Source organism: Puntigrus tetrazona, chromosome 15 (genome assembly GCF_018831695.1).
Source record: "Puntigrus tetrazona isolate hp1 chromosome 15, ASM1883169v1, whole genome shotgun sequence".
Lineage (NCBI taxonomy): Eukaryota > Metazoa > Chordata > Actinopteri > Cypriniformes > Cyprinidae > Puntigrus > Puntigrus tetrazona.
Window position 1 is genome coordinate 4,932,194 of NC_056713.1, and position 12,981 is coordinate 4,945,174.

Below are 12,981 nucleotides of genomic sequence, written 5' to 3' on the forward strand. Positions count from 1 at the left end.
GAAGGTCAGGTAAGGGGCGGTCATGTGTGCAGTCTTCGCCGGAACTCTGATCGACAGCTCGCTCCAGGAACCTCTCTGGAACCAGTACAAGCATTTACTCAGTTAAAATCTACCTTAAGGTAGATAAGGTGTATGTACCATTCCTTCCTCTTGGCCCTTTCTAGACTCTGTCCACAACTCTTGGGATCGTGAGGCATAAAGGTAGATTACCGAACCTATCCTCCTCCAAAATCACCTCTGTTGGCCCGCACTTAGTCCGGGATAGCCGGCCGTTATGTCCAGCGATGTTCAGTCGCCATCGGCAGTTCCACTCCCGTCGTCTGCTACGGAAGAAAAGCTCCACCATTACACCCCATTCCCACGCCAGCAATTAGTAAACATTGACTTGCGCCACTGATCTGCTGAACCGTTTTCAAATCCGTTTTTCCTCACCAACTTGCCCAGCCATGGAGACGGCAGAGCTCTATTCCTGGCAGTATTTCCGGCATTTCCGTCTCCCGAGAACATGAAGTATCTGAACTGGGAACTAAATTCACCTCAGGGTCTGGAAAAAGTTTCTTCTTCCGCCTCCGAAGTCTCAGTTGATCATCCTCGACTAGCACCGCGAACAATATGGCGATTGAATGCAAATTCAGGAAATGAAGCCAATATCTCTCTGCCTCTACCACCAACGCAGGATAGCTGAACCAGTATCTACTCTGGGCAGAATATGCACAAACTCCATTCAGCCAATGTCCTAGGTTTCAGCACTCTGTTCCCCTGGTCCGGTGATCAAAGCAGAAATCCCAGCGGTGAACTACTGGTTCTGGGAAATGAAGGGGTATGGGACTCAGCTCACGTCCATCTCCAGCGAGCAGTCTGGAACATCAATGCCGAAAGGCGGACACCAGGGATCAGGTCAGGTGTCCTACAAAGACATCTGCGTCTCCGGCTGCCCTGTTGTTGAAACTGAGGTACCTGGTATATCAGTCCCTTCACCCATCATCCGTCGAATCAATGATGTCACCTTCAACTTCACAGATAACAATTTGCTCATCCTTTCACGTAGCCCTGCTCAAAACCTTTCCTGACCCTCTCTCCCTCCTGAATAACCTATACTGAGGTTTCTCCTGAAAGGAAAAAACTGTACTTACTCATTGCCATTATTGTTGGAGAACGATCTCTTTGTGTTTTGATCATCTGGCTGTACACCACTTCCTGGTTGTTTAATTTTTAATTTACCTTGGATTTCATCTAGTGTCTGTTCCTAGAACCAAATTAAGATTAGAGATTCCTCAATTTTTAGCTTCACAGGAATTCAGCTCATCTGAGAATACATTTGCTTCTTATAATGACAATACAAAGAAAGAACTGATGTATTAAAATAAATAAATAATATATAAGAAAATTATGTTTCTCTTGTACTGGCAAGATCTTTGATTGTGTTTTTTTTTTTGTTTGTTTTAAAGATGTGCAAAAGCCAGTTTAAAATAAACTCTTTATTCATCTTTTAAATTAATGCAAAGATGATTTTAGCTACTGGTTTTACCTTGTGTTGGAAACAATATAATTATAATTTCATGGTGTCACTGTCATTTTGAATGCTAAATGGCATTTGTATATTATAACCATTAAGCATTAACTGCCATTACTAAATGAAGATTAAAATAAATAAAAACTAAAAGCAGCACATGGACTTTTATTACGTTTCTTCAAAAAAAACATACTGGAATATTCCATAAAATATTTTATAACAAGTTTAAAGTTTTGTGGTTGAATATACTGTCAGTCCTTATTAAGTCAGACATTTGGAGTTTCAAATGCTTTTGCAAAGCAGTTTCTGTAATGCCACTCAATGTGAACAAACTGCCTAAGTTTGATCTGGTTTGTGAAAAAGAAAAAAAAAGCAGATATTAATACATACAAATATGAGACATATTGTATTTGCAGTGCATAAATCAGATAAAAATTACAAAGCCTCAAACTGCTCACTTACACTGTAAAACAAAGTGTTGCATTTTACTATCATAAGCTAAAGTTTTATATTTTACTAAGTACACAATTATAAAATATCTTTGAATTATAATAATTCATTTGTGTTGCCATTTAAATATACACTTCACATTTGTTTAAAGATAGTGAGACAGAGTTTATTCCTCCAGGTTCCTGTTTCAAGTGTAATCTGTTGTTCCCTTTTAATAATGGCTTCTTTATCTTTTTGTTTTACTCATGTATGATTAGGATTTATAATAGGGGACAAAAATAAAAGATATATAAAGAGAATACAACACGAACAGTGTAAAGGCATAATAGCATATTAAATCACGACTTTGGAACAATTCAAAGCAACTACCAGTGCAAAATTTAAGTAATGCTACTAGATGCTGGGACACATGTGGCAATTTGACACTGCCTGCTTTTGAACTTTGCAGATAAAGATGATCCTTACATGAGTATAGAAAATGATGACAACTAGTAAGATAGTATTGCGGGACTTGTCATAACTCAACTCCATATATACTATTACTTAAAGTGTCAGAGCATGCTGTAACTACAACAGAAAAGTTGTCACAGTGAACTTTTTCAATAATTGCTCCCACAAATGTTGAATTAGCTATAATTGAAATAGTGATAGTCGATCACAACTGCAAATGGCAAAAACAAGAAACTGCCACACCTATCACCACTTTTGTTGTGATGACTATTTTTACATTATTCTAAGGACAACATATAGATATATATCGATCATGCACCAAGCCATAACTGTTAAGTTTGTTGGGTGCAGCCACCATAAGTAAATATTGAATTTGCACAAGACCAAAGCCATGTTATCAGTAATTCACCAGTCAAAATTTTAGTCAAAACAAGGTGTAACAGCAGATCCACACCATATAAATTAGCCACATTGCCAAATTGCAAATACAAAGATATACATGGGCTTATGTAGCCCTCTTTTCAACGCATATTATATAGATGAGTACACTGTTGAAATTACATGACACTGAATTTTACAGTAAAGATAACACAACCACAAAAAATATCTCTGATCATATATTCCTCTGTATCCATCTGGTATGAAAGAAATATTTTTCATGACAGCTTGATTTCTAAATGGAGAAAAAAGCACATACAATGAGTTAATTAAAAGTTGCCTGTCTTTAGCATGATCAAAGCAGTTTGTAAACTAAAACATTTTGCTCTTTGCAAAATATTAACTTGAATGCCAATACAACAAAATGCATACAATAAATATATTAATAAAATATGTACTCCACAAAATAGATAGATAGATAGATAGATAGATAGATAGAATGAAGTAGATAGATGAATAAGATAGATAGATAAGATAGTTTTCTGTACCCTGTAGTTTGTAGTAGTTTGTCTTTGTTCTGTGTATTATAGAATGACTATTATTACAAAAAACAACTCTGTTTAAATTAGGTGACTGAAAAAAACCCAAAATTAGTGATGTATTTCATGAAAAAGGATGTGCCTGCCTTTCTATCCTCTTAAAAGTCTCAAAATGTGTCATCTAAAGTTAATTTGCAGTTTGCATCATAAAAAAATACGCCTGCCCTCATCAACCTGTACCAAGGGAAACAGGCACTGGCAAGTCATTTTGGAGTTTTGCTGGATATTTATGAAATCAAAGAGGCAAAAACACATTTGCAATTAATTAAGAAAATAGCAAAGCTGAAAATAACCTCCTAGAAAGTTTTCTAAGTTTTCCTATTTGCAGTAGGAATAGAAAATGTTATGTAAATCGTCTTTGTTCTTTGTGCTAAATATTTCAAAGAGTTTCAGCTGCTGTTTATTAGATAAGAGATGATATGCATGGTGTACATTCCAGTAGAGCATTTGCTGTAATAACTATTTATTATTCCTAATAACTATTTATCTAAAGTAAAAGTGGATCAAAAAAAGATGAAAATCGAGAGTTGTCCTTAGCCAAGAATACTTGTTTTGGTTTAAGTTTTAGGAGAACTGTCATGAAAAGATTTGAGACCACTGTAAATATTGACCTAGTGTAGTTGAGTTAATAAATATGAATGCCCAATCACCAGAAGACATACTTTAAATGCATGACACTAATTTCAAACTGCTAATTTGCTGTATTGATTGTATTTCTAACTATAAGAAGTCTGGAATAAATTAGTTGGAACAACCACGTCAGCATTCCTTGTGTCTGTTGTCACCAGCCAGTACCATAAATGCAGATGTTCCTACCAGCAAAGAAACATAATTAGATTTGCAGTTAGATTTTTTTCACATTGACCTTTTAATTTTTTTTTTTCATTGACAGTCTGCTCTATATAAAACATCTCTCATCAGTAAAGAAGGTTTTGTATTTGTTTATTAAATTGCCTAATATCACATTATGGAATACGGCTATGAGGAAAACATCTACGAGTATACAGTTTTCTGCAATCCTCTGTTTTCACGAACATGAAAGCAATATAATATGGAAAATGGTACAAATTTACATCCATCAGTGAGTGACTGGATGTCCTTAATTTGGGAACTCAGGATGAAGAAGTACTTCTTGTATTTGCTGTGATAACATGGTTCTGTACTCAACAATCCTGTTTGCCAATAAGCACAGTCTGAGGTGGTGTCATCTATCTCATGGCAAAAACTACCTTAACGCAAAGCCAATGTAACTATTTTCTCTGTAGTCTGTTTCATTTAACAATTTAATACGTATGGCAGCACAGCTTTGTATTAACTTCCCTTCAAGTTAATCTTGTGTTGAGAATAGCAATGAAATTCTCTCATTTATTGTTTACCTTGCAGAAATATTTGCTTGTATACCTATACCAATGATTGAATTTTTGTAATTTATGATTATGTCTTTTGATACAAATATGTGTCAGATCTTGTTATCCATTTACAGTACTCTACAGGAATCATGACCCCCTTTCAAATTGGGTGTATTAATTGTAATGTGGTGTGAAATTAGTCCTGCTTGTTCTAATTTTTATTCTTTTATAATTTTAATTTTAAAATTGCAACTCTGTGAAACATTATTGAAAAAGTATGGTGCGACAATTGTTTGCTGCGTTGAAACTTGCTTGTTCGAAAACCTCTTTGAATAACTAACATGGCGACTTTATGTTATAATGTGATGACAGCATTGATCCACTAGGAGTGCTAATCATTTATTCATATTACTCTGAAAATTCTAAAAATATGTTTGGAGTTCTACTAAAGAGAAGCTAAACAACAGAAGGCTCTAAGCACCTGTGCACCACACATCATATCTCTTTTAAACTTTTTCTTTGGGGCTGCTTTTAAACAATCCAGAAACGGGTTTGATAACATCAGAATGCCAGCTTTATTTGCAATCGTATGTCGTTTCAGTCTATTTCTTGATGTGTCAGCCAGTGCTTAACACAATGCTGTGTGGAATGAGACTTAAATATCAGGCAAGTATTGTAAAAATATAGTTGCATCAAAGTGTGATGTCACCTAAACAAACTATTTTAAAGAAGAAATGTCCATTGTGTACATTTCAAGTGTGTTAACCTGAATTGTATCAATATGGACAAACTAAAACATGTATAATATTCAAGCATGTTACTCAGATAAGTCATTCAGTAATTTTACCTTTTACATGAATCTATATTTTTACTATGATTCTGCTTTGTCTGTCCATTCAATTATACCAACTAAACGTTCAAATGTATGTTTAGAATGATTACATTTAATATTTTTACATCAGATGACACTCACAAGAAGAGTTTGCATGTTTTCTCTCAGGCATGTGTTATTAGTGACTTTACTCAGGTGCTCAGAGTTTCACCCCACAATCCAAAGGGTGTAGCAGCAGGTAAATTAGACTCTGTACCTTAAAAAGTCTATATGAACAATTTTGAAAAATTTGGTAGCAACGTTGGAAGTATTTGTAATTTGGAAAAATATTATCTTTACGGCTGATGTTTCTTCTATCTGACAGACATTTTCATTGTTTATATTCATATATTTACGTTTTTCTGTTATTATTATTCTTTTCTGTTTTGTTAATGTTTACTTGCCTATGATTTTGTCATTTTTAATTAAACATACTTCTTAATTTATTTAGTACAAATTAAATCTACCATCTTTCTTCAGATATCAAGCGTTAAATTTTATTTGATTAACTTTATTTTCAGTGAAGTGCCAGACGCTGTGTCAATGAGAACTTGGTCCTTTGTTCACTTTATTTGACCCTTCAAATTTGTTCTACAAGCAAGCCACAATTCAAAGATTATACAGTGTCGAATGTATTCTTCTTCCAACTCAGCCTTTGTCACCCTGCATGCACAACATGTATGAAGGACAACATTGGTGTAATGACTCCATACATATCATTTTTTCATTATGGAGAAATATATACACAATTTAGATTGTATTACAAGTCAGATGCTCATGCACAAAACCTGCATTTCAAATTACACAGGAACATGCTGACACCATGTGTCTCAGTCTCCAGAACCTGCATGTTTCAGATTGGGTTTGTTACCCTGGGTCATCTCTGGTCAGTGGGGATTGTGGGGTTGGCCCATGGGATTTGACCATACCATTAATGTATAGCGTAGCTGCACATATCAAATCCAACTAATGCAGCGAAGAATATTGAGATATACAGGCCAGATAATTGCTTTCTACAAATGAGTGATATCTTTGGGCCTCAGTTACATAAGTCATAGTTCCAGTTGTGGCTTAGTGCCCGGTACCAGCTGCACCAGCTGTAAAGAAAGTTACAACTTAGCCTAGTTTTGATGTGTCGATGTTGCACTAAATTTACAACTTGAAGTGTAACTCTATACTATAAACAAATATATACACAAAAGCATCTGTTACATGTCTGACATGAGGCAAAATCATACCAACTATGCTCTTCTTTTACCGACCACATTCAGTGCTTTGAAGCACTATGTCGATGCCTGCAGACATTTACACATTTACACATGTTAAAGAGAGAACAATAAGTGGATAAAGGTTACAAGTACTTGTACTTTGAAAACGTCACTGTTCGCTTCGGTGTGAATTCAGTGTCAGAATCGCAACTCGCTCCTTTAAGACAGACCCACCATTGGTTCCCAGTATACTCACTCCCTTCTATAAATATAAAAATAAATGCATTATATTTGCCAGGTATTGTGGTGGCCAGGAAGAAGTAACGGTCCCCCACAAGGCAGCCTGAGCACTTTCAGCACCATGGAAAACCCACAAGAAGGGGTCCACCAGGTAATCCAGGATGAGGATAGCTTTTCCCACACAGGTGGGTTCATCCTTAACTTCCAGCTGACAAGGAGCCTCAGGTGCAGACTGTTGGGCACGATCAGAAACTCACCACATAAAGAATGGAGAAAGCCTCAGTAAGGGGAGACAAGGAAAGAGGAGCAGAGGCGGAATGCTGGAACCCCTGAACCACAGAAGTACAGGGTGGCACGTGAGTAGCCACTATGACACCTTCCACTCTAACTACCTTTCTTCCTGCCTTCCCCCTCCAGAAATTGAGGCTGCCAAAGAGAACCAGCTCGCAAAAGAAGGAACTAGCTTGTAGTTATAGTTTTCTTCAACCCTCTCCCTCACCTATTACAAAATAAAAGAAATCACGGAGTTCCTGTTCACCCTGAAGCCCTGCACCTGCTGCCCTTTCCTGAGTGGACAACGCCACAAGCGACTAAGTCACTGTGATTTGGCGGTGAGGTCAGGGGGCTCCTTGTGGTGAAGTGCGGGGCATGAGAGGAAGCCACGACTTAAGCAAATGGGAAAGAGGCCTGACTGCCGTTCCTGCAGGCCCAAACCTACCCTGAATGCAGTGGCTCACGGAAATGTCGAAGGACTGAGGACTGGCCCAGGGCAGGGAGGCCTCAAGATTATCTAACCAAGATGACTGAGGATGTGTTGACACTTGAAACCTACTTTAATCCCTCTTTGAGAGAGCAGCTCATGCGAGAGAGATGGCATACCAGGAGGAAGTAGGCAAGTTAATTCTTCCTTTTCTGGCCGGAGAGAGGCTGAAGGCCTGCCGGGGATCTCACTGTCCCCATGGAAGCACGCCAGTTATGAACTGGTCAAGAAGAGTGGTTCTCGCTTAATATGGACTTATCTACCTGCCAAACCCTGGCGTTCATGGCTGGGGATGTGCCAGATTATCCTCCCAGCCGGGCTCAGAGTAACTACATTGGCTCGACAGTGGTGAGCTAGCTGGCTGGAAGGGAGCAGGCCATCCTCCCGCAGAGGGTAGTGATTGACCGTTGCGTGTGCAGCCTGCCAGCAGATGCCCAGAAGGTATGTGGCTCAACGAACCCGCCGCGGTGTAGAGCGCTAATTGCTCCTCCTGGAGAACCACCAGGTGACCGTGGGCTCACTGAGGCCTGAGGAGAATAAAGCTGCCTCCTGGAATCACAACAGAGAGTACCTAAGAGTCAGTGGAGATAACTCAGAAGCAGCAAAAGCCCTAAGGACTCAAGGCAGGAGGAAGGGATGAGAGACCTCACGAGAGTCTGAGATTCTGAGCTGGTGTTTACATAATAGCCATAGAAGGGAGGACACTTGGCCCCTGGATTGCCTAGGCAGCAGGGAACAGGCCCACAGCAAGCACCACCCAGACTCTTCAAGGCCCTTCCAGTGCCATTTCCTCACCACACACCTACTGGAGCACACGAGAAGGGAGCAGCTACCTAAGTTCCCTATGTCCCAGGGTGAGAGGCAAGACACTGAAGCCCTTGGTACGACTCTGCAGGCATGGTGACCTTAGTCCGGCGGGTATTTGCTGGGTCTACTCGTTTGGAAAAGAGGTCTCTGTATCCTGTATTCATGGTGACACTCATGAACCTACCCATGGCAGAAATAAACATAGTTACACCCAGGCCGGTTCACAAGTACGAGCAGGGTGGTGGTGGGCGCTTACCCGTCCCAGTCTTGGTTGGCAGAGACATCAGGCATTTGCCGCCCTACTGAACAGGCCGAGCTGCAGATGAAGGAGACTCACAACCCCAAAGGCGCACGTTCGTCTGGGCACAACCCTGCTCAAACCCTATGAAGAGACTACTGATGCAGAACAACCAGCCAGAAGAAGATGAGGAGCATGTTAATTCAATTCACTGCCACGACCTGAGAGGCGGGAAGAGAATCCAGGTGCGTCAAGAGCTAGACTCCCCGCATGAAGTATTTTCTGGTGATTTCCCCCAGCAGGGAGCCTTCTGAGGGAAAAGCGTGGAGACAGTTTGGCACTGCCCGGCTGCAAGATCCTGTACTGACCCGAGCCCAAGAATGTGCAAAAATAGTTGAGGGTCAACTACAAGAGGAGGTTAGTAGGTTGGTTTTCCACATTTTATAATAAAAATGGATTGTTATATAGAGTGGATCAGCGAAAGGGGAAACGTGTGAACAACTGTTGGTACCCAAGCATATATCTCCAGGTACTGTATTTTGGCACACACTCCACCTGTTGGAGAGTCACTTGAGCTCGGGAAGACCTGCGAGCGCATCCTCACTGCAGTTTCTATTGGCGGGGCATCAAGAAGGCAGTGAGGATTATTCATGCGCGCTGTATACACGTCGGAAGGCGTGAAACCTGAATCCAAGAAGGTTGACTCTATACTTTCTAGCGGCCCGGGCAAAAATCAAAGTGGTAGGACCTTACTTGGGCTTGTCAAAGGCCTAACACCCTTTATTCCAAGTTTTGCCACAAAAAAAGCGGCCCAGTGCTTCTGAGTGATCTCCAAGTGCCACCCAAACCAGGGTAAACTGGACTACAAGAAGCAGAGCAAGCTTTCATCGACCTAAAGCAGGCTCTCTGTGGTGAACCCATCCTGCAAGCCCCAGATTTTAATAATACCCCTATCCCTACAAACAGATGCCTCTGGGTTGAGTGGGAGCAGTGCTGTCTCAGCTACAAATGGTATGAGAACACACCCTGTCATGTATATCAGCATGTAGCTACTACTAAATGAGAGAGAAACTATGCAACCATAGAAAAGAGTGTCTTGCACATAAAATGGGCTGTTGAGAAATTAAGATATTACTTGTTGAGTGAAAGCTTTATTTAGTTACTGATCATGCCCGCTCAAATGGATGTCTCAAAACAGGGGAAAAAATGCAATTTAGTCACTCGTTGGTTTCTTCAGTTGCAACCTGAGCTAGTCACACCAATTTGGTGGTCAGGGGGCTTACAGTATGATGACTAATACCTTTTTAGAATTTGTTTTATATGTTTGTTGATAGTTTGCCTTCTTTATTTTAGTTTGGGAATTTTTACTGTACTGATCCGACACTTTTGTGTAAATGTATGAAATTTCACTAATTGGTAAAATATATGTACTGGCTGGCAAAATAAGAAGTTAATCTTCAATCAATCAATCATTTTCATTTATATAGTGCTTTTAACAAATACAGGTTGCATCAAAAGCACTGGAACAATTATAAAGTGAAGAATACAATGACAGGGATGTATAATGGCGTAGATTCGAACAATTTGTTGTAAATGCAGAGGGAGATCTGTAATCAATTCAGACGATAATCACTAGAAGTTAAGTGTCCTGCCAACAAAGCAAGCCAGAGCGACAGTGGCAAGGAATCAAAACCCCATCCATACAGAATGGAGAAAAAAAGCTGGAAGAAAGCTAGAGCTCAGTTCTCAGGCCAGTTCCTTTCAGTCGGTCTACTTTCGCCAGTCACGTCGGATGACCCGACAAATTGGGATCTTTGCCTGAGAAACCAACTCTCGCCAGTGTATCTAAGCGAGCCAATGGTGAAGATTGATGGCATGCGCTTTAATCGCATCAGCTGCGCTGATCGCATTCGAGTATAAATATAGCGGCGGGTGCAGCAGCTGTTTCGCTTTAACCGAACGGCGTGACTGTTCTCCAAAAGACGATCTGGAGTGTTGTTAGATCACGGTGTTTCAGCGGAGGTCGTTTTCCTGCGCTGAGTGGATTGCCACAATCAGGCTGCATTACCCCGTTTGTGTGTAAAACGGCTATCCCCTGTTGCCTCAGCACTAAAGAGCATTCGCGGAGTGCGTCTTTTAAAGACGGCGTTACGTCTAGTAAACTCAAGCGCGTCTTTGCAAGATAAAGCGTGGTCTTGCTTTCAGACGATTTACACCGTGTGTTTCTGGATCTCGGTTAGTTACCTGGTGTTAGGTGATGGCCACAATCGCTGCCTCGTGTGCCTGGGCTAAGCAAGCTGAGGTGGCGGTTGTGGATGAATCATTTCCTTTTGAGGAGGTGATCATCTCAGTGATGGGAAGAGCTCTGTCACCTTGAAAAAAGGGGCGGAGCTTGTGTTTACTTCGACAGTTCCTCATCCTGGCTGCGAACCAGGTGGGCTCCATTCGTTGTGACACAAAGCCTTAAACTCTGCAGCCCAGTGGAGCTGCAAAAGGGACAGTCTGGACCCTCCACGTGGGGTATCAGCTGCACTCTCTTGGGCTCCCCTGATGATCAAGTCAATCGCTGCATCGGAAGGTGGGCCAGACATTTCTGAAGTGAAGATCCGGTTTGCTCTGGCGCATACCAGGCGTTGTGACTGTACTGGTCCAGATCTAGGAAATGGTGGCTGTGCTTGCCCAGGCCGCTTTCGCGAGGTGATCGGGATGGGTGTGGAAACCTCCACTGCTTCCGGGCTCCGAGGCTGGATGATTGGTATTTAAGGGTGGCTCGCTGGTTTCTCAGGGCCCCACTTTGGTACCTTTCTTCCCGAAGTGCATGAGGAGCTTCCTGGGATGGAAGACACCTTTCACTGCCAGAAACTGCCCCAGTGGCTGCTCCTCCTTCACCACTATGACTTGACAGCGGCACAAAAAGGGGGTATACGGTGATTTCCCTTGTTAATTTAGTTGCATCATAAAATCATCTGCCCTCCTCATCAACTCCAGTCACAAAGGCGCAGTAAAGCAATGGCAAAGTGTTTAGAGTTTTGCTGAATGTTTTGAGTAAAGGGTAAAAACACATTTGCAGTCAATTACAAAATAGCAAAAGCTGGAAATAACCTCCCTAATTTTTCCAAGTTTTCTATTTGCAGTATAATGAAAATGTTATGTTGTCTCTTGTTCTTGTGCACTAAATGTTTGCAAGGTTTCAGCTGCTGTTATTAGATAAGAGATGATAAGCAAGAGTGTACAATCCAGTGAGACATTTTCCCCTGTAATATTGTTACATCTAAAAGTAAAGTGGATGAAGAAGATAATCAGAGTTGTCCTTCGACAAGAATTCATGAAAAGTTTAGGTCCACTGCAAAATTGGCTACACTGTTAAAAAAAAAAATCAACTGTAAATATACAGTAAAAAAGCAGTGTTTTTAGTTGATGGAATTCTCTGTATTTTTAGTTTACAGGTGTTTTTCTGTAACTTTCTAATGATGCATTGCATTGTGTGGTGCACAAGATCCTTTAGCAGTGTGAGCGTGTGTGAAACAAACGCTAGTCATGCAGATTTAATTGGTATTTGTGGAATAGTGTGAATATATGTGACTGTGCCCTTATATTTCAGTGATTTATTTAATTTTGTTGTAGATTGCAAGAAATGTCTGGCGGCGAATCGCGTGCGGGAGAAGAAACGCTCATCAACACACTCTGATTACTTCTACCCGAGAAGGATTAACGACCCTGAGGTAAAATATTAAGAACACTTTGCTTTTCAATAAAATATTGCCTGTTTTTGCTCTATTATGCCATCCAGAAACGGTATTACAAACCCAGGCACAGCACTGTTTCCTCTTCACTGAATAGATCAACAGTTTAAATGAATCTGGGTTCAGTCGATTTAGACTACAGCATGAACGTGACTTGCACCACCCACAGACGGATTAATTTTTATTTTATATGAAAACATGTATGCATAAAATTAGGCCCTTATAAATATGCAGTTTTAAGTATGTAAAAAGCTGATAGAGCACTAAAAATATTGCTAGAATAAATTACACCACCAAAAATCTAGGTGATTTCTATCTTCCTAATCTACCTTGTCTGCGTGTTAATCTTTCTGTATCATTCATTTCTTTACTGAA